At 44.2% G+C, this 5,606-nt stretch overlaps 1 pseudogene; it reads right to left on the bottom strand.

Annotated features, from left to right (window-relative positions):
* Positions 1-4,829: 4,829 nt before the first annotated feature.
* On the bottom strand, positions 4,830-5,348 carry LOC103249391 (annotated as a pseudogene).
* Between the last annotated feature and the right edge of the window lie 258 nt (positions 5,349-5,606).

Raw genomic sequence — 5,606 nt, 5'->3', positions numbered from 1 at the left:
GAATGTTAAGCCTTTGTGGTACATATACACAATGGAATACTACGCAGTCATAAAAAAGAACAAAATCATGAATTTCGCAGCAACCTGGATGGAACTAGAGTCTATAATACTGAGTGACCTCTCACAGAAACAAAGATCCGAGTATCACGTGTTCTCACTCATATAATGGACCTTGAACATCCAATGTAATACTATGAGAAAATGACTGACGGTACTGGGAAACTATGGGGTGGGGGGGAGATGGGATTAACAGTAGCATATATCTGTCTGGGGACGGGGAAACACCTTTTATCAACAGGGTGCCTGAATGAAACGTAACTGTATACCTAACCCTTAACTGTACCCCACAACATCATAATAAAAATAATGATTTAAAAATTGTTCTGTAGGATTCCTTCTAAGATTTGCGATAATGCCCTTCTGAAGAGTTATCTTTCCAAGTAATTGTTCTTTTTATGAACACAACAGGAGTGATTCTGGTCATTGAGCATAGAAGAGGGTAACTGACATCATTGTTTGTTTAAAGTCCCTGCCTTCCAAACAGTTCAGTGGCCATATTGGCTCCTAGTGCAAAAATTACAGGTAAGGAGAAGCGGTGGGAGCCTACATTGTGCCAGGGGGGCACAAGGAGGTATGAGTAAGGGGACAAAATATTACCAAGCTCAAGTACAAGGGTCAGGGAAAGGATTCAAATTAGAACCAGAAAAAAATGGGGTCACCTATAGGGTCAGGTCAAGAAGGGCCCCAAATGGGAAGCTTTCATTGCCTGCTCATGCTGGGAAGAGAGTACACCCATCTTCTGGCTCCTGGATATTTTGGCCCTTTGTCATTACATCTTGAGCCTTGGCCTCAGACCTATCTGACCTTTGGCTGCTGATCATGAGGTGCCCTTCCAACTCTCATTTTTTACTTTCCATTGCTTAGTGATAAATCAAAGCAAGTTCTTTTGTCTTCAGTGAATACGTGGCTCCAAATAGGAGACAACAAATTACACCCTCCTAAGTGCTTTCATTTTCCCCAGTGGTTAATCCAGAGACAATGAACTTGCTGTGCATCTCCTATAGTTCAGCCCAGTCACTGCAGCCGAAACATCAGCCCTCTCATATCTGAAATGTGCCCAGTGACATGTCAGCCCTTCAACTACCAGCTGAGGTGAGGTGTTCACTGACACATTGTGGGGATTGGATCAAATCCGGATGTGACCTTTACTGTGGGCTTTCTAGGACTGTTGCAGGCACAATCTGTGGGTTACATTTCCCAGTAGATGACCATAAAAACACAGGCTGAAGCGATGTCCTGAAGGAGGACAAACCAAAACCTAGGCAGGGCAGCTCAGGGAACCTAGCAGTGATCAAGTTTGACTGGAGACCATCTTCCATCTGATGCAAGAAAAGCTCTTGGGCACACACCACTGTTCTAGGGCCTCACCTTGTTCACCCTTAGATCTCTGTGCTGGTGAGTTCCTGGCTGCTGCCTGTACTCAGGAAAGGAGTGTCAGCAACCACTTGGGCCAAATCATTGCTCTTTAACTGATGGCAAATCTCTGCAGATGAAGAAATCTAGCAGGTGGGAATGAGCAGCTTGGGAATGGGATCTGAGCAGTGTACCGAGATATCCACTGCCTTGTGGAAAGCCCTCTAGAGAACCACAGCAGAATCTCTGGGACTTGGGGAATTAGAAGTGGCCAGTGAGGAAAAGTCATGATGGGTGCTGGGGAGATGGGAATGAAAAGAGCTCCAAAGCATAGTCTGCTAGAAAATGAATGCATTAGGGAAGAGAAGCATTTCAGACCCACTTCAGAAGGAGGTGGCTTCAGGAAGGGGCTCTGAAGGCACACTTGGAGCTGGAGTCCAAAAACTGGGGGGCTTTTACCCAAACCCAGGGTGACAGAGGCACAGACAAATGTTTGGATATGTGTGTGTGTCTATGCTGTGTCGGTCTAGGGAGTGAGGCTGATTGAAGCCTAGACACGAAAGTCATGGGTCTCAGGAGCCTTAGAGTTAGATCAGGGAGTACCAGATGAAGGGGCCAACACAGGTCACAGCACAAAAGACAAAGATGATAGAAAAGTTAAAATTCCCAGTGGGCAAGAATCATTAGAAAGAGGAAGAAGACGTAGGCATGCTGATACTGCCCAGACAGAAGTGAAGCTGAAGGGCTGAAGCCTGTAAAGAGAACAAGAAAGTTTGAGCAGAGGAGGGTGTCTAAATTCCATACTTGGTGCAGTGTGAGAGTGCAGGGTGGACATGTCCTGGCATAGCAGATTCCAGAGGGAGAGCCAGTGTTTACCAGAGTCTGGTACCCAGCTGGGAGAGTTTAGGGCAGCTAGCTCTTTAATAGAGATCTGGGTGAGCAGTTGCATCACTTTTTGGCTGGGTGAGGGGCGCTGTGGAAATGTCAAGTCTTTACCTCTGTTCTATAAGTCAGCTTCCCACTGAGCTTGACATTTAGCAAGACTCAAGGAGATGTGGTCGCTAGACAAATGATCTAGTCCCCAGCAGGGACTGAATGGGAATGCAGACTTTAGAAAGGAGAGGGAATCATGGGCCTATAATGCCTGTAAGATGTCAGAGACAGTGTGCAGCCTTAAGGATGGTGAACACGAAGCGGAGATGATGGGCATCTAGCACTAAAGAGCATAGACATCAGAGAGACAGAAAAAAAAACAGTCAAGAAGAAGGAAAGACAAGTGGAGAAAAGAGTCCTTTTGCCCCAATCCCCCACAGTTCTGTGGGGTGCCTGCAGCCCTGATGAATCCCAGAGGTTGCAGGTTAAGGGAATAAGAGCTTGTAAGAACTTGGAGAATGCAGAGCACCAAACAACCAAGAAATGTAGGAGAAGGAATGACAGCATGAATTTTTCAAACTCAGAAAAACGGAGGACATGGGTGTTGTGGAGGGGGTTGGAGAGGCCGGAAGCTGTGGGTTGTGCAGGGCCTCTGTGAGGCTGCTTCACATGTCAGAGGCTTACTCTGAGGCTGCAGAGTTTCCCCTTTCTTCTGTCCCAATTAAAATTGGCCTCTTCAAGTCTTTCTTCTCTGTGGACCTGTTCTGGCCCTAGTTCTTTTCCTGCCTCAGTATTCACAGAGGACATTTATGGTCTGTTCCTGGTTAGATTCCTCTCCAGTTCAGAAATGTTTCCTCAAGTCATCCACAGGTTAAACTTCTTCCCCATGGAGCTTCTGCCTCTGAGGCAGTAGGTTCTCACACAACCCAGAAACCCACTCCAGATTTTTACCCCTGAGACATTCCCCTTTCCTGCACTCACGCAGCCTCATAGCTCTCAGCACCTCAAACCCCATGAAGATGCCCTCCCCTTCTCAGGGCTTTTCTCCAGATTGAGAGTTCTCTTCTCCCAGTGCAGCTTAAAGCCTCACCACAACATGAACAGTAAGTCACCCCAGAAACAGCCATGCAACCACACTCAAGCTAATACGATTTTATTTTTGCCTTTTCAAGACCCTTGTCTGTGTGGGCAAACCTATCTGGTGAGAAGAAAGCCATGAGGAAAATTGCCCTGCAGTGGTTGTGAACAACACAGGGCCATGGTCAGTTTGGCAAGCCAAGCAATCCCATGTTTGTTTAATCCAAGATGCTTTTCATAAGGTACACAATGTATAATTCATAATTCAGTCATCATCTCTGAACTTATTTTTCTAATTCAATGTCTCCATTCACAAATAATTATTATGCTTCTTTATGCAATTCATTTGGCATATTGCATCAGCATTTTACAGTAAATAGATCACATTTCTTTCAGATTTTCTGACTAGAGCACAGATATTTATCATAAGGTATGAAAAATAAAATCAGTAGTTCATTTCTTCAGTTATTATGTTACCAGAATTTTTCCATTTGCAAATAATCCTTGTCCATATACCGGAATCATTTGGCATATTGCATCTGAAAAGGTCCCTGGAACACATTGTTCTCTCACGCCTCCAATAAGATTCAAGAAGCCAAGAATTGAGAAAAAAGAAGTTTATTTGTGAATTCAGAATTCAGGGATACAAGCCAGTATAGATACCACGGCCAGCTCAGCATCTCAAATTTTGCAGTTTGTATTCATAAGCATAAGCATTGGCATTTGCTACTGATTAATATCAAACTACTAACTTACAAAACATTGTGTGAAATTCCAATTATTATTGCATTTTGTCAATAACACGCATTGTTTGCATATTCTTGGTTCCCGTTACAAGGAAACTGCAATTTTCAGTTATTAGTAATTCTAAGCAAAGAATAAGTGGAGCTTCTACAAAGTAAAACATTATTCATAGTGATACATTATTAATCAATGAGTACAACAATACAAAAGAGTGTACCAGTTATGGTTACAAGATTAATATAATTGTATTTCTGACTTTAACTATTGATCATGAAATAAACACTGTATTTTACTAACTGTGTGAATACAACCATGGAGTGTGTGAATCATTCTGTTCCAGCGAGGGTGAGCACAGTCTTGTAATTCTAAGGAATGTGGATTGTACAGGGCAGTAACCCTAAGAAACCAAACATTATAACAATCATGAATTAGTAGTAGTGGGTTCTCTTCATCATTTCCTCAGTGTTATCCATCATGGAGGTGTGGGAATCATTGTCTCTTTCTTTGGGTTTGAACATCTGAATGGCCTTCTCAGTCAGGCGAAACTGTGCTAGGAGAGGAAAAGGGGGATTAAGGGCAATGGGGTGGGGGTTTAAATGTTTTCTACATCTAGCCTGATTTAATTACAAAAAACAGAAGTTGGTTTTTTTTCCCTTAGAAACAAGTTTATTTTCTGCCAACCTTATTTCCGTGTTGCTTAAATGCATGTGTTGCTTAAGAGCTTAAGACCACTCCATGGTTGTCCCTACCCATTCAGTGGCCTGAGCAGTGGGAGCTGCAGACCAGTCTTCTGTGGCAGGCTGAGAACTCCAGTCTTCAGTAGGAAACTGCTGAATTGGCACAGAGGGCACCTGCACACCTTCAGACCAGTCTGCAACCTCAGGCTGAGTAGCAGTGAACTCAGGAGCTGGAACAGTCCATTCATCCTGAAATTCTTTGGTCACAGCTTTTTCAGCAGCAGGCTGCTCTTCCTTTTCAATCTCTTCAGGATCTCTGTAGAAGTAGAGATCAGGCATAACCTCTCACAGGTGTTCACGGGAGAAGGTGCCACGCATGTGCAGAACTTCCCGAGTCAGCATCCACCACATCAGACCCACTGAGTGAGCTCCCATGTTGTTGCACGGGATAGCAATGTCCACATAGCGCAGAGGAGAGTCTGTGTTACACGGAGCAATGGTGGGCAGGTTAATGTGAGATGCCTCTGTGAGGGGCTGGTGGTCAGCCCTGGGATCAGTAACCATGCCCAGCTAATTTTATTTATTTATTATAGAGACAAGGTCTCGCTAAGTTGCCCAGGCTGGTCTCGAACCCGTGGGTTCAGGCAATCCAATCACCTTGGCCTCCCAAAGTGCTGGATTACAGGCTGAGTCACCAAGCCTGGCGTATAGCCAATTATTTAAAGGCAAGAAGGAGTTAGGCCTAGATCAGTCTGAAAAACAACCCCATTCTGTAATGAATTTTTATTGCAAGCTATGATGATCTGGGCCTTTGATTTCTTT

Source organism: Carlito syrichta, unplaced genomic scaffold, assembly GCF_000164805.1.
Source record: "Carlito syrichta isolate Samal-C Ts95f unplaced genomic scaffold, Tarsius_syrichta-2.0.1 Scaffold41890, whole genome shotgun sequence".
Classification (NCBI taxonomy): domain Eukaryota; kingdom Metazoa; phylum Chordata; class Mammalia; order Primates; family Tarsiidae; genus Carlito; species Carlito syrichta.
This window is presented reverse-complemented; position numbering and strand designations above follow the sequence as displayed.